This window comes from Cervus elaphus, chromosome 11, assembly GCF_910594005.1.
Source record: "Cervus elaphus chromosome 11, mCerEla1.1, whole genome shotgun sequence".
NCBI lineage: Eukaryota > Metazoa > Chordata > Mammalia > Artiodactyla > Cervidae > Cervus > Cervus elaphus.
In genome coordinates this window covers 47,898,850-47,921,033 of record NC_057825.1, presented here as the reverse complement: position 1 = coordinate 47,921,033, position 22,184 = coordinate 47,898,850, and positions in this window count along the sequence as shown.

The window sequence follows — 22,184 nt, the reverse complement described above, 5'->3', positions numbered from 1 at the left end:
CCCATCAAGCCCCTCGCTGCCTGGACCGCTCTGACGGAGAAGGCACGGGGAGCAGGCGCAGCTTTTCCTTCCGTGCTTTTGTGTAACACCCGAGGGCTGGAACCTAGCGCAGCGCGGGGCGTGCTCCATTTAGAACAGCCGGGAGCCTGAGCAGCGCAGACGGAGAAAGCAGCGTCAGCCCCTCCCGGCAACGCCAGCCCGCCCCCGCAGGGCCAGCCCCTCCCCGCAGCGTCAGCCCCGCCCCGCAGCGCCAGCCCATCCCCGCAGCGTCAGCCCCTCCCAGCAGCGCAACGGAACTAGCTAACTGAATAAGAGTCCACCTCCGCCCGCCTGTGTCAGGGCGGAAATGAGGCTCTGAAGAGACCGGCAAACAGAAGCCAAATAAACAAAGGGAACCGCTTCAGAAGGGACTGGTGCAACAGATTAAAATCCCTGTAGAAAACACCGACTTCACCGGAAGGGCCCTGTAGATATCGAGAAGTGTAAGCTGGAACGAGGAGCTATCTGAAACTGAGCCGAACCCACACTGACCGCAGCAGCTCCAGAGAAACTCCTAGATATATTTTTACTTTCTTTTTTCTAAGTAAGGAAAAAAAAAAAAAAATTTTTCTTTTTATATTTTTTATTTTTTCTCTTTTATTTTCCTTTAAAATTCCCTATTACTCCCCCATTACTCCTTAACTTTCATTTACATAGATTTTTACGATTTTTTTAATTAGGGGAAAAAAAAATTTTTTTTTCTTTCTTTCTTTTTTTTTTTGTTTTTTTTTTCTTTTTTTTCTTTTTCCTTCTTTTTTTTTCCTTTCCGTTTTCTCTTTTATTTTCTATTTTTCTTCTTCTCTTATTTCTTTTAAAGTCCTCTAGTACTCCTCTACTACTCTTCATTTTCATTTTCACTACACTTTAACCGTACCAAAAAAAAAAAAAAAAGAGAAGCCCTATCTTTAAACCGAAGATTATTCTCTCCCAATCTTGACTCTCTGTTTTCTACCTCAGAACACCTCTATTTCCTCCTTTCCCCTTCTCTTCCCAATCCAATTCTGTGAATCCTTGTAGGTGTCTGAGATACGGAGAACACTCTGGGAACAGACAGCTGCGTAGATCTGTCTCTCTCCTCTTGAGTCCCCCTTTTTCTCCTCCTGCTCATCTCTATCTCCCTCCTCCCTTTTCTCCTGTTCATGTAACTCTGTGAAACTCTCTGGGTGTCCCTAACAGGGGAGAATCTTTTCGCCATTAACCTAGAAGTTTTATTATCAGTGCTGTATAGCTGGAGAAGTCCTGAGACTACAGGAAGAATAAAACTGAAATCCAGAGGCAGGAAACTTAAGCCCAAAACCTGAGAACACCAGAAAACCCCTGACTACATGGAACTTTAAGCAATAAGTGACCGTCCAAAAGCCTCCATACCTACACTGAAACCAACCACCACCCAAGAGTCAGTAAGTTTTAGAGCAGGACATACCACGCAAATTCTCCAGCAACACAGGAACATAGCCCCGAATGTCAACATACAGGCTGCCCAAGGACACACCTAACACATAGACCCATCTCAAAACTCATTACTGGGCACTCCATTGCTCTCCAAAAAGAAGAAATCAAGATCCACACACCAGTACACTGACGCAAGCTTCCCTAACCAGGAAACCTTGACAAGCCAATCGTCTAACCCCACCCACTGGGTAAATCCTCCACAATAAAAAGGAACCACAGACCTCCAGAATACAGAAAGTCCACTCCAGACACAATCTAAACAAGATGAAAAGGCAAAGAAATACCCAACAGGTAAAGGAACATGAAAAATGCCCACCAAGTCAAACAAAAGAGGAGGAGATAGGGAATCTACCTGAAAAAGAATTTAGAATAATGATAATAAAAATGATCCAAAATCTTGAAAACAAAATGGAGTTACAGATAAATAGCCTGGAGACAAAGATTGAAAAGATACAAGAATTGTTTAATAAAGACCTAGAAGAAATAAAAAAGAGTCAATTAAAAATGAACAATGCAATGAATGAGATCATAAACACTTTGGAGGGAACCAAGAGTAGAATAACGGAGGCAGAAGATAGGATAAGTGAGGTAGAAGATAAAATGGTGGAAATAAATGAAGCAGAGAGGAAAAAAGAAAAAAGGATCAAAAGAAATGAGGACAACCTCAGGGACCTCTGGGACACTGTGAAATGCCCCAACATTCGAATCATAGGAGTTCCAGAAGAAGAAGACAAAAAGAAAGGCCATGAGAAAATACTCGAGGAGATAATAGCTGAAAACTTCCCTAAAATGGGGAAGGAAATAGCCACTCAAGTCCAAGAAACCCAGAGAGTCCCAAACAGGATAAACCCAAGGCGAAACACCCCAAGACACATATTAATCAAACTAACAAAGATCAAACACAAAGAACAAATATTAAAAGCAGCAAGGGAAAAACAACAAATAACACACAAAGGGATTCCCATAAGGATAACAGCTGACCTATCAATAGAAACCCTCCAGGCCAGAAGGGAATGGCAGGACGTCCTGAAAGTAATGAAAGAGAATAACCTACAACCTAGATTACTGTATCCAGCAAGGATCTCATTCAGATATGAAGGAGAACTCAAAAGCTTTACAGATAAGCAAAAGCTGAGAGAATTCAGCACCACCAAACCAGCTCTTCAACAAATGCTAAAGGAGCTTCTCTAGACAGGAAATGCAGAAAGGTTGTATAAACGTGAACCCAAAACAACAAAGTAAATGGCAACGGGACCACACCTATCAATAATTACCCTAAATGTAAATGGGTTGAATGCCCCAACCAAAAGACAAAGATTGGCTGAATGGATACAAAAACAAGACCCCTATATATGCTGTCTACAAGAGACCCACCTCAAAACAAGAGACACATACAGACTAAAAGTGAAGGGCTGGAAAAAAATATTTCATGCAAACGGAGACCAAAAGAAAGCAGGAGTCGCAATACTCATATCAGATAAAATAGACTTTCAAATAAAAGCTGTGAAAAGAGACAAAGAAGGACACTACATAATGATCAAAGGATCAATCCAAGAAGAAGATATAACAATTATAAATATATATGCACCCAACATAGGAGCACCGCAATATGTACGGCAAACACTAACGAGTATGAAAGAGGAAATTAATAGTAACACAATAATAGTGGGAGACTTTAATACCCCACTCACAACTATGGATAGATCAACTAAACAGAAAATTAACAAGGAAACACAAACTTTAAATGACACAATGGACCAGCTAGACCTAATTGATATCTATAGGACATTTCACCCCAAAACAAGCAATTTCACCTTTTTCTCAAGTGCACACGGAACCTTCTCCAGAATAGATCACATCCTGGGCCATAAATCTAGTCTTGGAAAATTCAAAAAAATTGAAATCATTCCAGTCATCTTTTCTGACCACAGTGCAGTAAGATTAGATCTCAATTACAGGAAAAAAATTGTTAAAAATTCAAACACCTGGAGGCTAAATAACACGCTTCTGAATAACCAACAAATCATAGAAGAAATCAAAAAAGAAATCAAAATATGTATAGAAATGAATGAAAATGAAAACACAACAACCCAAAACCTATGGGACACTGTAAAAGCAGTGCTAAGGGGAAGGTTCATAGCATTACAGGCTTACATCAAGAAACAAGAAAAAAGCCAAATAAATAACCTAACTCTACACCTAAAGCAATTAGAGAAGGAAGAAATGAAGAACCCCAGAGTTAGAAGAAGGAAAGAAATCTTAAAAATCAGGGCAGAAATAAATGCAAAAGAGACTAAAGAGACCATAGCAAAAATCAACAAAGCTAAAAGCTGGTTTTTTGAAAAAATAAACAAAATTGACAAACCATTAGCAAGACTCATTAAGAAACAAAGAGAGAAGAAACAAATTAACAAAATTAGAAATGAAAATGGAGAGATCACAACAGACAACACTGAAATACAAAGGATCATAAGAGACTACTACCAGCAGCTCTATGCCAATAAAATGGACAACTTGGATGAAATGGACAAATTCTTAGAAAAGTATAACTTTCCAAAACTGAACCAGGAAGAAATAGAAGATCTTAACAGACACATCACAGGCAAGGAAATCGAAACTGTCATCAAAAATCTTCCAGCAAACAAAAGCCCAGGACCAGATGGCTTCACAGCTGAATTCTACCAAAAATTTAGAGAAGAGCTAACACCTACCTTACTCAAACTCTTCCAGAAAATTGCAGAAGAAGGTAAACTTCCAAACTCATTCTATGAGGCCACCATCACCCTAATTCCAAAACCTGACAAAGATGCCACAAAAAAAGAAAACTACAGGCCAATATCACTGATGAACATAGATGCAAAAATCCTTAACAAAATTCTAGCAAACAGAATCCAACAACATATTAAAAAAATCATACACCACGACCAAGTGGGCTTTATCCCAGGAATGCAAGGATTCTTCAATATCCGCAAATCAATCAATGTAATACACCACATTAACAAATTGAAAGATAAAAACCATATGATTATCTCAATAGATGCAGAGAAAGCCTTTGACAAAATTCAACACTCATTTATGATTAAAACTCTCCAAAAAGTAGGAATAGAAGGAACATACCTCAACATAATAAAAGCTATATATGACAAACCCACAGCAAGCATCACCCTCAATGGTGAAAAATTGAAAGCATTTCCCCTGAAATCAGGAACAAGACAAGGGTGCCCACTCTCACCACTACTGTTCAACATAGTGTTGGAAGTTTTGGCCACAGCAATCAGAGCAGAAAAAGAAGTAAAAGGAATCCAGATAGGAAAAGAAGAAGTGAAACTCTCACTGTTTGCAGATGACATGATCCTCTACATAGAAAACCCTAAAGACTCTTCCAGAAAATTACTAGAGCTAATCAATGAATATAGTAAAGTTGCAGGATATAAAATTAACACACAGAAATCCCTTGCATTCCTATATACTAACAATGAAAAAACAGAAAGAGAAATTAAGGAAACAATACCATTCACCATTGCAACAAAAAGAATAAAATACTTAGGAGTATATCTACCTAAAGAAACAAAAGACCTATACATAGAAAACTATAAAACACTGATGAAAGAAATCAAAGAGGAGACAAACAGATGGAGAAACATACCGTGTTCCTGGATTGGAAGAATCAATATTGTCAAAATGGCTATTCTACCCAAAGCAGTCTATAGATTCAATGCAATCCCTATCAAGCTACCAACGGTATTTTTCACAGAACTAGACCAAAGAATTTCACAATTTGTATGGAAATACAAAAAACCTCGAATAGCCAAAGTAATCTTGAGAAAGAAGAATGGAACGGGAGGAATCAACCTGCCTGACTTCAGACTCTACTACAAAGCCACAGTCATCAAGACAGTGTGGTACTGGCACAAAGACAGAAATATAGACCAATGGAACAGAATAGAAAGCCCAGAGATAAATCCACGAACCTATGGACACCTTATCTTTGACAAAGGAGGCAAGGATATACAATGGAAAAAAGACAACCTCTTTAACAAGTGGTGCTGGGAAAACTGGTCAACCACTTGTAAAAGAATGAAAGTAGAACACTTTCTAACACCATACACAAAAATAAACTCGAAATGGATTAAAGATCTAAATGTAAGACCAGAAACTATTAAACTCCTAGAGGAGAACATAGGCAAAACACTCTCCGACATAAATCACAGCAAGATCCTCTATGACCCACCTCCCAGAATATTGGAAATAAAAGCAAAACTAAACAAATGGGACCTAATGAAACTTAAAAGCTTTTGCACTACAAAGGAAACTATAAGCAAGGTGAAAAGACAGCCCTCAGATTGGGAGAAAATAATAGCAAATGAAGAAACAGACAAAGGATTAATCTCAAAAATATACAAGCAACTCCTGCAGCTCAATTCCAGAAAAATAAATGACCCAATCAAAAAATGGGCCAGAGAACTAAACAGACATTTCTCCAAAGAAGACATACAGATGGCTAACAAACACATGAAAAGGTGCTCAACATCACTCATTATTAGAGAAATGCAAATCAAAACCACAATGAGGTACCGTTACACACCAGTCAGGATGGCTGCTATCCAAAAGTCTACAAGCAATAAATGCTGGAGAGGGTGTGGAGAAAAGGGAACCCTCTTACACTGTTGGTGGGAATGGAAACTAGTACAGCCACTATGGAAAACAGTGTGGAGATTCCTTAAAAAACTGGAAATAGAACTGCCATATGACCCAGCAATACCACTTCTGGGCATACACACTGAGTAAACCAGATCTGAAAGAGACACATGCACCCCAATGTTCATCGCAGCACTGTTTATAATAGCCAGGACATGGAAGCAACCTAGATGCCCATCAGCAGATGAATGGATAAGGAAGCTGTGGTACATATACACCATGGAATTTTACTCAGCCGTCAAAAAGAATTCATTTGAACCAGTCCTAATGAGATGGATGAAACTGGAGCCCATTATACAGAGTGAAGTAAGCCAGAAAGATAAAGAACATTACAGCATACTAACACATATATATGGAATTTAGAAAGATGGTAACGATGGCCCTATATGCAAAACAGAAAAAGAGACACAGAAATACAGAACAGACTTTTGGACTCTGTGGGAGAAGGTGAGGGTGGGATGTTTCAAAAGAACAGCATGTATACTATCTATGGTGAAACAGATCACCAGCCCAGGTGGGATGCATGAGACAAGTGCTCCGGCCTGGTGCACTGGGAGGACCCAGAGGAATCGGGTGGAGAGGGAGATGGGAGGGGGGATCGGGATAGGGAATAAGTGTAAATCTATGGCTGATTCATATCAATGTATGACAAAACCCACTGAAATGTTGTGAAGTAATTAGCCTCCAACTAATAAAAAAATTAAAAAAAAAAAAAAAAAAAGAATACAGCTTGATAATGTGGGGCTTACTCTAGGAATATAAGAATCATTCAATATTTGTTGTTCAGTCAAAGTGATATATCACACTAACAAAAAAGGTAAAAGTCATGCAATTATCTCATTAGATACAGAAAAAGCATTTGTCAAAATTCAGCATCCATCTATGATGAAAATTCTCAATAAAATTGTTACATAAGAAGCATACCTTGACATAATAAAAGTTCTTAAAGACAAATCCAACTGATATCTTACTCAATGAGAAAAAGCTGAAAGTTTTTCCTCTAAGAGGAAGAACAATATTGGAATGACTACTCTTGCAAATTCTGTTCAATAGTATTGGAAGTCTTAGCCACAACAATCGGACAAGAAAAAAAAAAATCTCAATTGGAAGAGAATAATTAAAGCTGTCACTATTCACAGCTAACTGTTGTCACAATTTGCAGCTGTTCTATACAGAAAACCTTGAAACTTTTATGAAAAATTGTTTGAAATAGTAAATGAATTCAATAAAGTTATAGGATAAACCAATAATATACAGAAATTTATTTCATTCCCATTCAATAATAATGAACTATCAGAGAAACTAAGAAAATAACCCCACATGCAACTGAATCATAATAATATGCCTAGAAATAAATTTGAAAGTGAAGTGAAAGTGAAAGTGACTCACTCATGTCTGACTCTTTGCAACTTGTCCAGGCCAGAACACTGAAATGGGTAGCCTTTCCCTTCTTCAGGGAATCTTCCCAACCCAGGAATCCACCTGGGGTCTCTTGCATTGCAGGTGGATTCTTTACCAACCGAGCTATCAGGGAAGCCCCAGAAATAAATTTAACTAAGGAGAAAAAGAGGAAAGCCTGGCACATTTTAGTGCATGGGGTCGCAAAAAACTGGACACAATTTAGTGACTGAACAACAGTGAGGAGAGGGACAAATGATCCTAACATTTGTGAACCAAAATAGATCTGGAATAGCCAAAACAATGTTGAAAAAGAACAAAGCTGAAGAAAAAGCAAAGTAATCCTGAGAGAGAGCAAATATCATGCTCCTTGACTTCAGACTGTATTATAAAGCTATGATAATCAAAACAGCATGATACTGGCACAAAAACAGACACATAGACCAATGAAATAAAATAGACATCTCAGGAATAAATCCACACACTTATGGTCAATTAGTCTATGACAATGGAGGCAATATTATATAATATGAAAAGACATTCTTTTACATCTTTACAAATCTGATAAGCAAATAATAATGCTAGCTTGATATTGTTGGTTATTATAGATATCAAATACTTGTGGTCAAAACTTTGTTGGCTATGTGAAAGTCTGTTTTGGAATTATTTTATGACCAACTGAATGTTTTAATCAAGGTGTTTATTTTGTTTTCTTCATAAATTTTATTGATTAACTCTTGGATTGTAAATATTTTTATCTGTGGTAATTTGAATCCATATACAACTTGTTAGTTCAGTATTTTGCTAAAGTTTCAGTTTCTTTGGTAAAAGTTATTCCTTCTCTTCTATAAGTTCTAATCTTCATGAAAGGTTTATGAGATAACCAGTAATGAATCCCTATACAGTCAAATTTACTCTACCAAGAAAGAAAAGAAAGGTATAAAGATACACACAAAGGCCATATTTTATTACATAATCATTGTTTGCTTGATACTTTCACTTTAAACTAGAATAAAGAAAGATGTTAACTATACAACATAAAAATATTTTTTAGTATTTTTAACTTCTCATTAAAATTAGAGTTGCAGTCTAAATTATTGTTTAACCACTTTTATATAACTTTTTTCCTTTATGATATTATAAAATCCATAATACAGTTTTGGTTAAACTATTTCATAATAGTTATAATAGTTTAAATAGTCAAATAGTCCCTATTGGAATGAAATCTGCATTAGGTACACAGAATCATCCAGGTAGACATGATCACTGGGCTTACCTGATAGTTCAGTTGGTAAAGAATCCGCCTACAATGTACTTTCACTTTCAATCATCTATAGGCACTAATATTTAGAGATCGTTTGAGATAATCAATATGATTTTGCTGTAATTACAGGAAACATAATTGGTTTTACATAAATTCTGTTCTTAAAGGTCAGATGCAGTAAATAAAATACCAAAAAAATATAGAATTTGTAATTTCTTTTCTGAATTATATTCTTGTTTACAATGCAAAAAATAAATGTTCCTATAAAAATGTAAGCTTGAATACGTACAACAGAATGGGTCTTGCTTAAAGCTATATATATATATGCCAACTATATATATATATGTGTGTGTGTGTGTGTGTGTGTGTGTGTGTGTATGCCAACTATGAAGATTGAAATGTTTTAAAAATCAGAAGTCAGTATTCTTGCAAATTTTATTTTAGAATCTAAAAATGCTCTCAGACATAATACAATTAATTTCTACCCCTCATATACTAAATTCTCATGAATAACCTGTGGTTATTTGTCCTTTCTATTATTTAATATTCCTATTATTATTACTTTTATTAAGTTCTTTTTTATTCTTCTTTTATTAAGTTCTTTTGTTCTTATTAACAGAAGAAATATTGAATTGAGGTGAGGAATAGCATGCTAAGATACAGGCTGAGAACCTCCACGGGATTCTCTAGGCAAAAATACTGGAGGGAGTTGCCACATCCTACTCCAGGAGAGATGACCAGAGTACACAGAAGCAAACTAAAAGGACTTAATGACTCAGATAACCACGATGGTTATCTGGTTTTAGGTTATAGATGGTTATAGGTCACTCACCTACAGCTGGACATCCTGGGGTGTGAAGTCAAATGGGCCTTAAGAAGCATTACTCTAAACAAAGTTAGTGGAGGTGGCAGAACTATAGATGAGTTATTTAAAATCCTAAAATATGATGCTGCTAAAGTGCTAGACTCAATATGTCAGTAAATTTGGAAAACTCAGCAGTGGTCACAGGACTGGAAAATGTCAATTTTAATTCCAATCTCAAAGACAGGCAATGTCAAAGAATGTTCAAATTACCATCTAGTTGTTCTCATTTCATATGCTAGCAAGGTTATGCTCAAAATCTTTCAAGCTACATTTCAGCAGTACATGAACTGAGAAATTCCAGATGTACAAGCTTTATTTAGAAAAAGCAGAGGAGCCAGAGAGCAAATTTCCAACATCCATTGGCTCATAGAAAAAGCAAGAGTATTCCAGAAAAACATCCATTTCATTGACTATGCTAAAGCCTTTGACTGTGCAGATCACAACAAACTGTGGAAAATTCTTAAAGAGATGGGAATACCAGACCACCTGACTTGCCTCTTGAGAAACCTGTATGTGGGTCAAGAAGCAGCAATTAGGACCAGGCATGGAACAATGGACTGGTTCCAAATTGGGAAAAGAGTACAACAAGGCTGTATATTGTCACCTGTTTATTTAACTACTATTCAGAGTACATCATGCAAAATTCCAGGCTCAGTGAATCTCAAATTGGAACCAAGACTGTTGGGAGAAATATCAACAACCTCAGATATGCAGATGATACCACTCTAATGGCAGAAAGTGGAGAGGAACTAGAGGCTCTTATTGAGAGTGAAAGAGAAGAGTAAAAAAGCTGGCTTGAAACTCACATTAAAAATAATAAGATCATGACATTTGGTCCCATCACTTCATTGCAAAACAGAAGTGGAAAAAGTGGAAGCAGTGACAAATTTTATTTTCTTGGGCTCCAAAATCACCACGGACAGTGACTGCACCCAAGAAATTAAAAACTGTTTGCTCCTTGGAAGGAAAAAGAAAGAACATGAAAGTCGCTCAGTCACATCTGACTCCTTGCTATACAATAGCCTATACAGTCCATTGTCTTCTCCACATCAGAATACTGGAGTGGGTAGCCTTTCCCTTCTTGAGGGGATCTTCCCAATCAAGGTATCCCACATTGTGGGAGGATTATTTACCAGTTGAGCCACAAGAGAAGTCCAAGGATACTGGAGTGAGTAGCCTATCCCTTCTCCAGCAGATCTTCCTGACCCAGGAATCCAACTGACTTCTCCTGGATTGCAGGCAGCTTCTTTACCAATTGAGCTATCAGGGAAGTACCTTGGAAAGAAAGCTGTAACAGATCTAGACAGCATATTAAAAAGCAGAGACATCACTTTCCTAAAAATCTCCATATAGTCAAAACTATGTTTTTTCCAGTAGTCACATATGGATGTGAGAGTTGGAACATAAAGAAGGCTGAGTGCCCAAGAACTGATATTCTCAAACTGTGTTAACTGGAGAAGACTCTTGAGAGTCCCTTGGACTACAGGATGATCAAGACAGTCAGTCCTAAAGCAACTCAATTCTGAATATGCATGAGAATGACTAATGCTGAAACTGAAGCTCCAATAGTTTGGCCACCTGATTCAAAGAGCCAACTCATTGGAAGAGACTCTGATGCTGGGGAAGATTGAAGGCAAATAGAGGAGGTGGCAGAGGATGAGATGGTTAGATAGCATCACTGACTCAATGGACATGAATTTGAGCCAACTCTGGGAGATACTGGAAGACAGAGGAGCCTTGAGTGTTGCAGTCCATGGTGTCACAAAGAGTCAGATACTATTTAGAGACTGAACAAGAACGACATATGGACTCTACTGCAAAATGTTTGTATTAATGAAATTGTATAATGTTGAATTTCATAAAAAGGTCACAAAAAAGTAAGCACTAGAAAGACTCCCACTGTATCTAAGACTTTGGTCTGTGTTCTTCCTAAATCTAGAATTGGTCACAACGTTCATACTGCCATGAGAACAATCTTTTAAAAATACATATTAGATTACTTTAGGCATCTCCCTTCCTACAGTTAATAAACTCCCTAATAGTTTTCCATGTCCTCTAAGACAATGTCCAAATTCCTTAGCTTTACTTATTATGAAGTTTTTCACCGGCTCATCTCTCCAACCGTATTTATCAACACTTGTAAGTAATATGTCTTCTTCTAGTTCTTTCCCTACGTGTAATATTCACCTGTTAATAGTAACATTTCCTCCACATCCTAGTCTGCCTTAAAAATTCATCCTTCAAACCATACTTGAGAGGATATTTATCTATAAATCATGTCTTGTATCCTCAGGTCCTACTAGCATTAATTACACTTTGTTTTCCCTCCTGCTACCACCTTCTGTCCTCATCCCTCTAATTACAATGCATTCGTCATTCTTTATATTTGCCATCATAATATACTGCAAACTCTTTGAGAGTGTCAATTGTGACTTATTAATCTTTGTAGCTACAACATTTAGCATGATCCCTGGCATATAGTAAGCATCTAATATATATTTGTTGAATGAAATAAAAATAAATGAATGAATAAATAAATACATGAGAAAGTAACTGCTCTTAAAGACCTTGGGGATATAAAATGAGTTTTGAAGTAATGCGGGTTATATGAATAGCACACACAGTTTGATCTTCAATGTTCCTTTGCCACAAAATTTGATTTAATGTCAGTGAGGAAAGTAGCTATGGTGGCTTATTTCTTTGACTAAGCATTTTGTGGGCCAAAAGAAAGCCGATGTGACCATTTAGGAGGGTATTTATCTTACAAAAGGCATTAAAGCTGTAGAGAAAAGGCTATGAAATTACTCTTTTCAAAGAACACAGAAGTGAATTGACGAGGAGTTTAGTAAGTGGCAATTTTGTAGCTGGCTGTGTTCCTCCAGTTTGTCATTGTCACTGGAAAGGTTGCCAAACCACAACTCTATCTCAGGATGAAATTAAGTATGATTTGGTTAACTGAAAATATTCAAATTCACAAATGCATAAGGACACTTATCGCTATAGCCCAAGTTAAAACACCAGATCAACTGCATTCTAATCAGAAATTTAAAATTGTTACTATTAGTTGTTCCAGTAAGACAGCATTTACATCACCCTGTATACTAAGCAATGTTGTCTGAAAAATAAAGTCTAAAGGTAAGAAAGTATTCTTTTTTTTTTCTCTAATCCTGTCATCAACAAAAAAATTTAGAGAAGCAAGAAGAGTATTAAGCTCAAAAATTTTTAAACAATATTGATATAAAACAAAATGTTTTCTGTGAAGTATTACTATCAATATAGAAATAGAGACATGGGTGAGGACTTTTGGTTCTGTTCTCTCTCCCTCTTTTTTATCATTCCTAACTAGCTTCCTAGCTAGTATTTTTAGCTAGAATCAATAAAGAACTAAAATGTAGTAAATGCTGAATCACTTGATTTATCACATTTTTAAATTTTTCTTTTGGTTAAAGCTTCTGTGATAGATATAAAGTCTCAGCATGTTGCATTTTTCCTTTCTCATGAATAAGATCAGGTAAAAGAATGTTGTATTTTCTTGGGACTTCTTTTCTAGGAAAGGTGAATAATAACTATTCTACCTATTCATATGATAAATTGCAATGTGGAAAGATAATTTACTGAAACATTAATGTGTGTGTATTTTTTCTTGCACTTCTTTTCCCTTCCTATCAAAAAGATCGATGGACCCTTTTGGCATCCTTGCCTGTGAGAGTGGGTAGGTCTGACAGGACTCAGGGATTATGCTTATAGATGGAAGGAAATAGACAAAATAAAAATGTACTAGTTGGATACTTCAGAGACCAAGTAGGAAATTCTGTCTTCAAATTCTGTGAACAAAGAGACCTACATGCCAGGTCCAAGACCTGATGTAAAAGCACAATTTTGGAAGTACAAGAAAATTTGTGTGATACACCCTGGAGGTGGCATCATAATTATTTGCTCAAGCTCATTGTGGAAGCAGCATAGCTCCTTAAACAAATCTTTTTGATGTTTCTATCTTAGACGATATCATTAGCAACTGTGGTGAGTTAGGAATGTATGCAGAACTTCAGGAAGGAAGAAAAGTTTCTAAAACTTATAAAGCACAGACAACCTATTAGAATGAAAGACTATTCAGGTATCAGGGGCTTCTCAGGTGCAAAGTATCTGCCTATTAATGCAGGAGACACCAGAGATGTGGGTTCCATCTCTGATTCAGGAAGAACCCCTGGAAAAGGAAATGGCAACTCACTCCAGTATTCTTGCCTGAAAAATCCCATGGAAAGAGGAGCTTGGCAGGCTACAGTCTATGGGGTCGCAAAGAGAAGGGCGTGACTGAGCAAATGGGCACATTCATGTATCAAGAATGCTAGATATTGAGGAGTCATATGCTTGAGGTAACAGGGAGTACTGTTAGGAAGTTTGGAATGTGTCAGGGTAAGAACAAGTTAAATTTTTACATTGGTGTTGATGAAGATGGCAAAAATGCAAAGGAAACTTCTGACACAGACATCTTCCCTTCCCTGCGCCATATTTCCTATTTTAAGACTTTGTGCCTATCTGCTCTCTGTGATTTTAGACCTTTTTGGATTTGGGGATCCACAGAATTTCCTGTGTCACACCAAATAACATTGTAAACAATTTAAAAATATGATAGGACAATGCCTCAGGAACTGTATCCAGAAAATTTGTAGAACTGTCTTTAGGAGGCATATTGTCTTCTTGTTGTTCAGTTGCCCAGTAGTGTGTAACTCTTTGTGACCACATGGACTGCAGCATGTCCGGCCTCCCTGTCCCTCACCATCTCCTGGAGTTTGCACAAGTTCATGTTCATTGCATCTGTGATACCATCCAGCTATCTCATCCTCTGATGCCCTCTTCTTTTTCTGCTCTCAATCTTTCCCAGCATCAGGAACTTTTCCAATGAGTCATCTGTTCCTTTCAGATAACCAGAATACTGGAGCTTCAGCTTCAGCATCAGACCTTCCAATGAATATTCAGCGTTGATCTCCCTTAAGATCGACTGATTTGATCTCCTTGCTGCCCAAGGGAATTTCAGGAGTCTTCTCCACATCACAGTTAGAAGGCATCAGTTCTTTGGCATTCTCCCTTCTTTATGGTCCAGCTCTCACAGCCATACATAACTGCTGGGAAAACCATAGCCTTGACAATACAGACCTTTGTTGACAGAGTAATGTCTCTCTTTTTCAACACACTGTCTAGGTTTTTTCATAGCTTTCCTACCAAGAAGCAATTGTCTTCTGATTTCATGGCTGCAGTCACCAACTGCAGTGATTTTAGAGCCCAAGAAGAAGAAATCTGTCACTGTTTCCTCCTTTCCCCCTCTATTTGCTATGCAGTAATGGGGCTGGATGCCATGATCTTAGTTTTTTCTTTGTTTGTTTTAATATTTAGTCTTAAGCTGGCTCTTTCATTTTCCTCCTTTACCCTCATCAAGAGGCTTTTCAGTTTATCTTCACTTTCTGCCATTAGAGTGGTATCATCTGCATAGCTGAGGTTGTTGATGTTTCTCCCACCTATCTTGTTTCAAGCTTGGAGCTCATCCAACCTGGCATTTCTCATTATGAGCTCAGCCTATAGGTTAAACAAACAGGGTGACACAAACAGTCCTGTCATACTCCTTTCTCAATCTTGAACCAGTCAGTTGTTCCATACAGGGTTCTAACTGTTGCTTCTTGACCCACATATAGATTTCTCAGGAGATGGGTGAGATGGTCTGTTATTCCCACCTCTCTAAGAGCTTTCCACCGTTTGTCATGATCCACACAGCCTAACCCAGAATTTTGGAACAAGGGTGGGGAAAATTTTTACTCTTTGGGCACATATGTGTAAATAAATTTATTTAAGTAGATAAAAACATGGCAAATATGCATATGTTGTTGTGGCTGTGAGTTGTCATGCATGAAAAACATGATATATACAAATAAAAAATGATCAGCTTATAACAATATAGCTATTTTGTTATAAATCTTATGATTGTTGATTTAACTGTTTTTATGATTTCCATTAAAGTAATATAAGGAAATTCAAACATAAGGCCAAAAATGTAGCATCCCCAAAGCTATAGATTTTAATAAGACTAAATTATTTACTTAAGTAATTTTTAAGTCACTGTGTCCATTTGGAGCACCAGAATTTCAGAACTGAAAAAAACAGGATTCATTTTTTTCAGACATGAATATTTTTTGAACAATTAAAGAGCCATGTTCTGTTTTAAAGTGTAACAAAATTATGTTGTGGGGCAATTATTAACCAACTCACGTTTGGCAAGCCTAATTTTATTCAACATATATTTGTGGTCAACTAATTAGGAGAAGGGAATGGCAAACCACTTAAGTATTCTTGCCTTGAGAACCCCATGAACAGTATGAAGTCAACTTGAAAGATTAACTCCCCAGGTTGGTAGGTGCCCAATATTCTACTGGAGTGCAGTGGGGAGATAACTCCCAAAAGAATGAAGAGATTGAGCCAAAGCAAAAACAACACCCAGTTGTGGATGTGATTAGTGATGGAAGTAAAGTCCGATGCTATAAAGAGCAATATTGCATAGGAACCTGGAATTTTAGGTCTGTGAATCAAGGCAAACTGGAAGTAGTCAAACAGGAGATGGCAAGGGTGCACATCGACCTTTTAGGAATTAGTGAAACGAAATGAACTGGAATGGGTGAATTTAAATCAGATGACCATTATATCTATTACTATGAGCAAAAATCCCTTAGAAGAAATGGAGTAGCCATCATAGTCAACAAAAGAGTCCAAAATACAGTACTTGGATGCAATCTCAAAAATGACAGAATGATCTCAGTTAATTTCCAAGACAAACCTTCAATATCACAGTAATCCAAGTCTATACCCCAAGCAGTAATGCTGAAGAAGCTGAAGTTGAATGGTTCTGTGAAGATCTACAAGACCTTTTAGAACTAACACCCAAAATAGATGTCCTCTTCATCATAGGGAACTGGAATACAAAAGTAGGAAGTCAAGAGTTACCTGCAGTAACAGGCAAATTTGGTCTTGGAGTACAAAACAAAGCAAGGCAAAGGCTTACAGAGTTTAACCAACAAAACACACTGGTCAAGAAAATACCCTCTTTGAACAACACAAGAGAAGACTCTACATTTGGACATCACCAGATGGTTAATACCAAAATCAGATTGACTATATTATTTGTAGCCAAAGATGGAGAAGCTCTATACATTCAGCAAAACAAGACCAGGAGCTGACTGTGGCTCAGATCATGAACTCCTTATTGCCAAATTCAGATTTAAATTGAAGAAAGTAGGGAAAACCACTAGATCATTCAGGTATGACCTAAATCATATCCCTTATGATTATATGGTGGACACGAGAAATGGATTCAAGGGGTTAGATCTGATAGACAGAGTGACTGAAGAACTATGGATGGAGGTTCGTAACATTGTACAGGAGGCAGGATCAAGACTATCTCCAAGAAAAGGAAATGCAAAAAGGCAAAATGGTTGCCTGAAGAGGTCTTACAAATAGCTGAGAAAAGAAGAGAAATGAAAAGCAAAAGAGAAAGAAAAGATATACCAATTTGAATTCATAGTTCCAAAGAATAGCAAGGAGAGATAAGAAAGCCTTCCTCAGTGATCAGTGCAAACAAATAAAGAAAAACAATAGAATGGGAATGACTAGAGATATCTTCAGGAAAAGTTGAGATACCAAGGGAATATTTTATGCAAAGATGAGCACAATAAAGGACAGAAATGGTATGGACCTAACAGAAGCAGAAGACATTAAGAAGAACTGGCAAGAATACACAGAACTATACAGAAAAGTTCTTCATGACCCAGATAATCATGATGGTGTGATCACTCACCTAGAATCAGACATCCTGGAATGCGAAGTCAAGTGGACCTTAGGAAGCATCAATGAACAAAGCTAACAGAGGTGATGGAATTCTAGTTGAGCTATTTCAAATCCTATAAGATGATGCTGTGAAAGTGCTGCACTCAATATGCTAGCAGATATGGAAAACTCAGCAGTGGCCACAGGACTGGAAAAAGTCAGTTTTCATTCCAATCCCAGAGAAAGGCAATGCCAAAGAATGCTCCAACGACCACACAATAGCACTTATCTCACTTGCTAGTGAAGTATTGCTCAAAATTCTCCAAGACAGGCTTCAACAGTACAGGAACCATGAGCTTCCAGATGTTCAAGCTGGATTTAGAAAAGACAGAGCAACCAGAGATCAAATTGCCAACATCCGCTGGATCATCAAAAAAGCAAAAGAGTTTCAGAAAGACAACTATTTCTGCTTTATTGACTACACCAAAGCCTTTGACTGGGTGGATCACAACAAACTGTGGAAAATTCTTAAAGAGATGGAAATACCAGACCACTTGACCTACCTCTTGAGAAATCTGCATGCAGGTCAAGAAGCAAAAGTTAGACCTGGACATGGATCAACAGACTGGTTCCAAATCGGGAAAGGAGTATGTCATGGCTGTACATTGTCACCCTGCTTATTTAACTTATATAAGGAGAACATCATCCATAATGCCAGGCTGTATGAAGGACAAGTTGGAATCAAGATTGTCAGGAGAAATATCAATAACCTCATATACGTAGATGACACCACCCTTATGGCAGAAGCAAAGAAGAACTAAAGAACCTCTTGATGAGAATGAGAGGAGTGTGAAAAGTTTGGCTTAAAACTCAACATTCAGAAAACTAAGATAATGGCATATGGTCCCATCACCTCATGCTAAATAGATGGGGAAATAATGGAAACAGTGAGAGACTTTATTTTGAGGTGCTCCAAAATCACTAGATGGTGACTGCAGCCATGAAATTAAAAGATGCTTGCTCCTTAGAAGAAAAGCTATGAAAAAAAAAAAAAAAAGAAGAAGAAGAAGAAAAGCTATGACCAACCTAGACAGCATATTAAAAAGAAAAGACATTACTTTACCAACAAAGGTCCATCTAGTCAAAGCTATGCTTTACCCAGTAGTCATGTATAGATGTGAAATTTGGACTATAAAGAAAGCTTAGTGCTGAGGTATTGATGCTTTTGAACTGTGGTGTTGGAGAAGACTCTTGAGAGTCCCTTGGAGTGCAAGGAGATCAACCAGTCCATCCTAAAGGAAATCAGTCCTGAATATTCATAAGAAGGACTGATGTTGAAGCTGGAACTCCAATACTTTGGCCAGCTGTTGGGAAGAGCTGACTCATTGGAAAAGACCCTGATGCTGGGAAAGGTTGAAGGCAGGAGGAAAAGGGGATGACAGAGGATGAGATTGATGGTTGGCATCACTGACTCTTTGGACATGAGTTTGAGTAGGCTCCAGGAGTTTGTGATGGACAGGGAAGCCTGGTGTGCTGCAGTCCATGGGGTCACAAAGATTCGGACATGACTGAGCGACTCAACTGAACTGAACTAGGTGCTCAAACCAAAGCTAGAGTTTCAGTGGTTAACTTACAGATCTTCTGGCATGCAATTGGAAGTTTAATAAGAAGTATAAATGTGACTACAATCATAAATTTGATCATAATTATAAATATATATCAATATAACTGTGCCTGTAATTTTGGCTATAATTATTCCTATAATTATAGCATTTACTATTTAAAACTATTCTTTCAAATCATCCCACCCTCGTCCTCTCCCACAGAGTCCAAAAAGCTGTTCTATACATCTCTTTTGCTGTCTTGCATATAGGGTCATTGTTACCATTTTTCTAAATTCCATATATATGCATTAGTATACTGTATTGGTGTTTTTCTTTCTGACTTACTTCACTCTGTATAATAGGCTCCAGTTTCATCCACCTCATTAAGACTGATTCAAATGTATTCCTTCTAATGACTGAGTAATATTCCATTGTGTATACGATTTAATGAGATGAGAGAATGATGATGATTTGAAAGAATGGCATGACTTGAGACAATAGCATTGAAACATGTATATTATCATATGTGAAACAGATCTCCAGTCTAATTTTGATGCATGAGACAGGGTGCTTGGGGTTGGTGCACTGGGATGATCCAGAGGAATGGGATGGGGAGGGAGGTGGGAGGGGGGTTCAGGATGGGGAACACATGTACACCCATGGCTGATTCATGTCAATGTATGGCAAAACTCACTACAATATTGTAAAGTAATTAGCCTCTAATTAAAATGATTTTTTTTTAAAAGGAAAAAAAAAAAGATTTACAACTATCAGTAAAGAATGTAGAGAAGATTCTTGTGTCTGTTGTCTCAGGAGGAACTAGAGATAATCCTTAATAATAGGATAAGGGCACATTCTAGTTAGGAAGATTTCTGTTTGGAAAGTATTTTCTTCCATAGATGATGAGTCCTCTTCTATATACTTTATCATCTTATCCCATATGTCAGTGAGTAAATATTGACTTCTTACTTCAGAAGCCTCATTACTAAGCATGAATGACTTTTGAAGTGAAGTGAAAGTCACTCAGTGGTGTCTGACTCTTTGCAGCCCCATGGACTATACAGTCCACGGGATTCTCCATGCCGGAATACTAGAGTGGGTAGCCTATCCCTTCTCCAGTGGATCTTCCCAACCCAGGAATTGAACTGGGATCTCCTGCATTGCAGGTGGATACTTTACCAACTGAGCTATCAGGGAGCCCTTAGGATGGCTTTTAGGCCTTCCTTGTTTAATCCTGTGAGCAACTCCATGAGATACTATGTAATAATCTCAGGTCAGAGTATATTATGTCTAGGGTCTCTGTGGTAATAACAGTGTAATTTTAATGTTAACTACTTCCTGTGTGATTAGGGTATAAAAACTCCTTTTGGAAAGAGAAGAACCATGTCTTACCTAAAGGCAGAACTGAAAACTAATTTCCTTGAGTAGCAGAGAGATGCCTCCTGTGTAACACTAATAAAAGTCATTCAATAGTATTAATTTGGATGGTATTTTCTTTTTCTTTTTTTTTTTTTTTTGATGGTATTTTCAATAATGCTGCTGCTGCTAAGTCACTTCAGTCATGTCTGACTCTGCATGACCCCATAGACGGAAGCCCACCAGGCTCCCCCATCCCTGGGATTGTCCAGGCAAGAACACTGGAGTGGGTTGCCATTTCCTTCCCCAATGCATGAAAGTAAAAAGTGAAAGTGAAGTCTCTCAGTTGTGTCTGACTCTTAGCAACCCCATGGACTGCAGCCTACCAGGCTCCTCCGTCCATGGGATTTTCCAGGCAAGAGTACTGGAATGGGTTGCCATTGCCTTCTCCATTTTCAATAATGATTTCATTCCAAACATTATTGAGGGTCACATGTACAGCCTGGCTTTATTTTAGGCTTCATAAACACAATTTTATAAGCTTACAATCTCTGATAAAGAAGATGGGTTTCAGGTGAATTAACAAAACATTAGTTCATGTATCTTTAAAGTAAAAGCTTAATTATCACAGAAGAATACATATTGAAAGATCTATTTGCTTCCAAGACAAAACATCAAATAAAAGAAGAAGCTGATAAATATAATGACTGAAAGTCATGAGTTCACAGTGATAAAAGTTAGAAAGAGGAAAAAAAAATCATAATAATGATTTTCAGTTTAAAGTTGTTTTTACATAGCATGCTCTTCAATACAAAGAGCAAGAGAATATGTGAAATGTGGCAAGAAAAAAATATTATGGAAACACAAGAGAGAGACCACATTGTATGGAGGCGGTCAGGAAAGCTGAAATAAGTTTAGAGGAAAGAACCTATCAAGTAAAAGAGAAACATGAATAAAACCTGAAGCAGGAAAATAAGATTATAAATAGCAGCAATGAATGGTACAGTTTACATAGGATTTTACAGATTATATAAATAATAGGATGCTCCAATTAAAAGTGATACCAGTGAAATATGTCAGGAGCATTTACTTCAGATTATTTATAGGCATGAATGCCTGACTAAAGAATTCTCCAGGCCAGAATACTGGAGTGGGTAGCCTTTCCCTTCTCTATGGTGTCTTCCAATCCAGGGATCAAACCCAGGTCTCCCTCATTGTAGGTGGATTCTCTACCAGCTTGGCCATAGGAAAAGCCCAAGAATACTGGAGGGGGTAGCTTATCCTTTCTCCAGTTGATCGTCCCCACCCAGGAATTGAACCAGGGTCTCCTGGATTGCAGGTGGATTCTCTTATCAACTGAGCTAATGGAGTTTTAACACTGCACAAAACAGTTTCAGAATCACTTCTATAGGTAATCTGAAGTTTTTGCATGGCGTCATGTGCAAGGAAATTTACTACAATTAATGAAATTAAAACATAGATATTCTAAGGCCAGTAAAGAAAGAGAAATTCCTAGTGGACTCTATAACTTCTTTTCCCATGGACTAATTGCACCTGCTGGTAGGCCAGCCACTTCTCAAACAGCTGCTTTATAAAGCCACAGCAATGACACCAGCTCATTCTCTGAGAATTTGATGCTTAATTTTTTTGAGGAAGAGAGTATAATTCAAGAGAAACCCAGGCAAATAATGATTTAAAATCT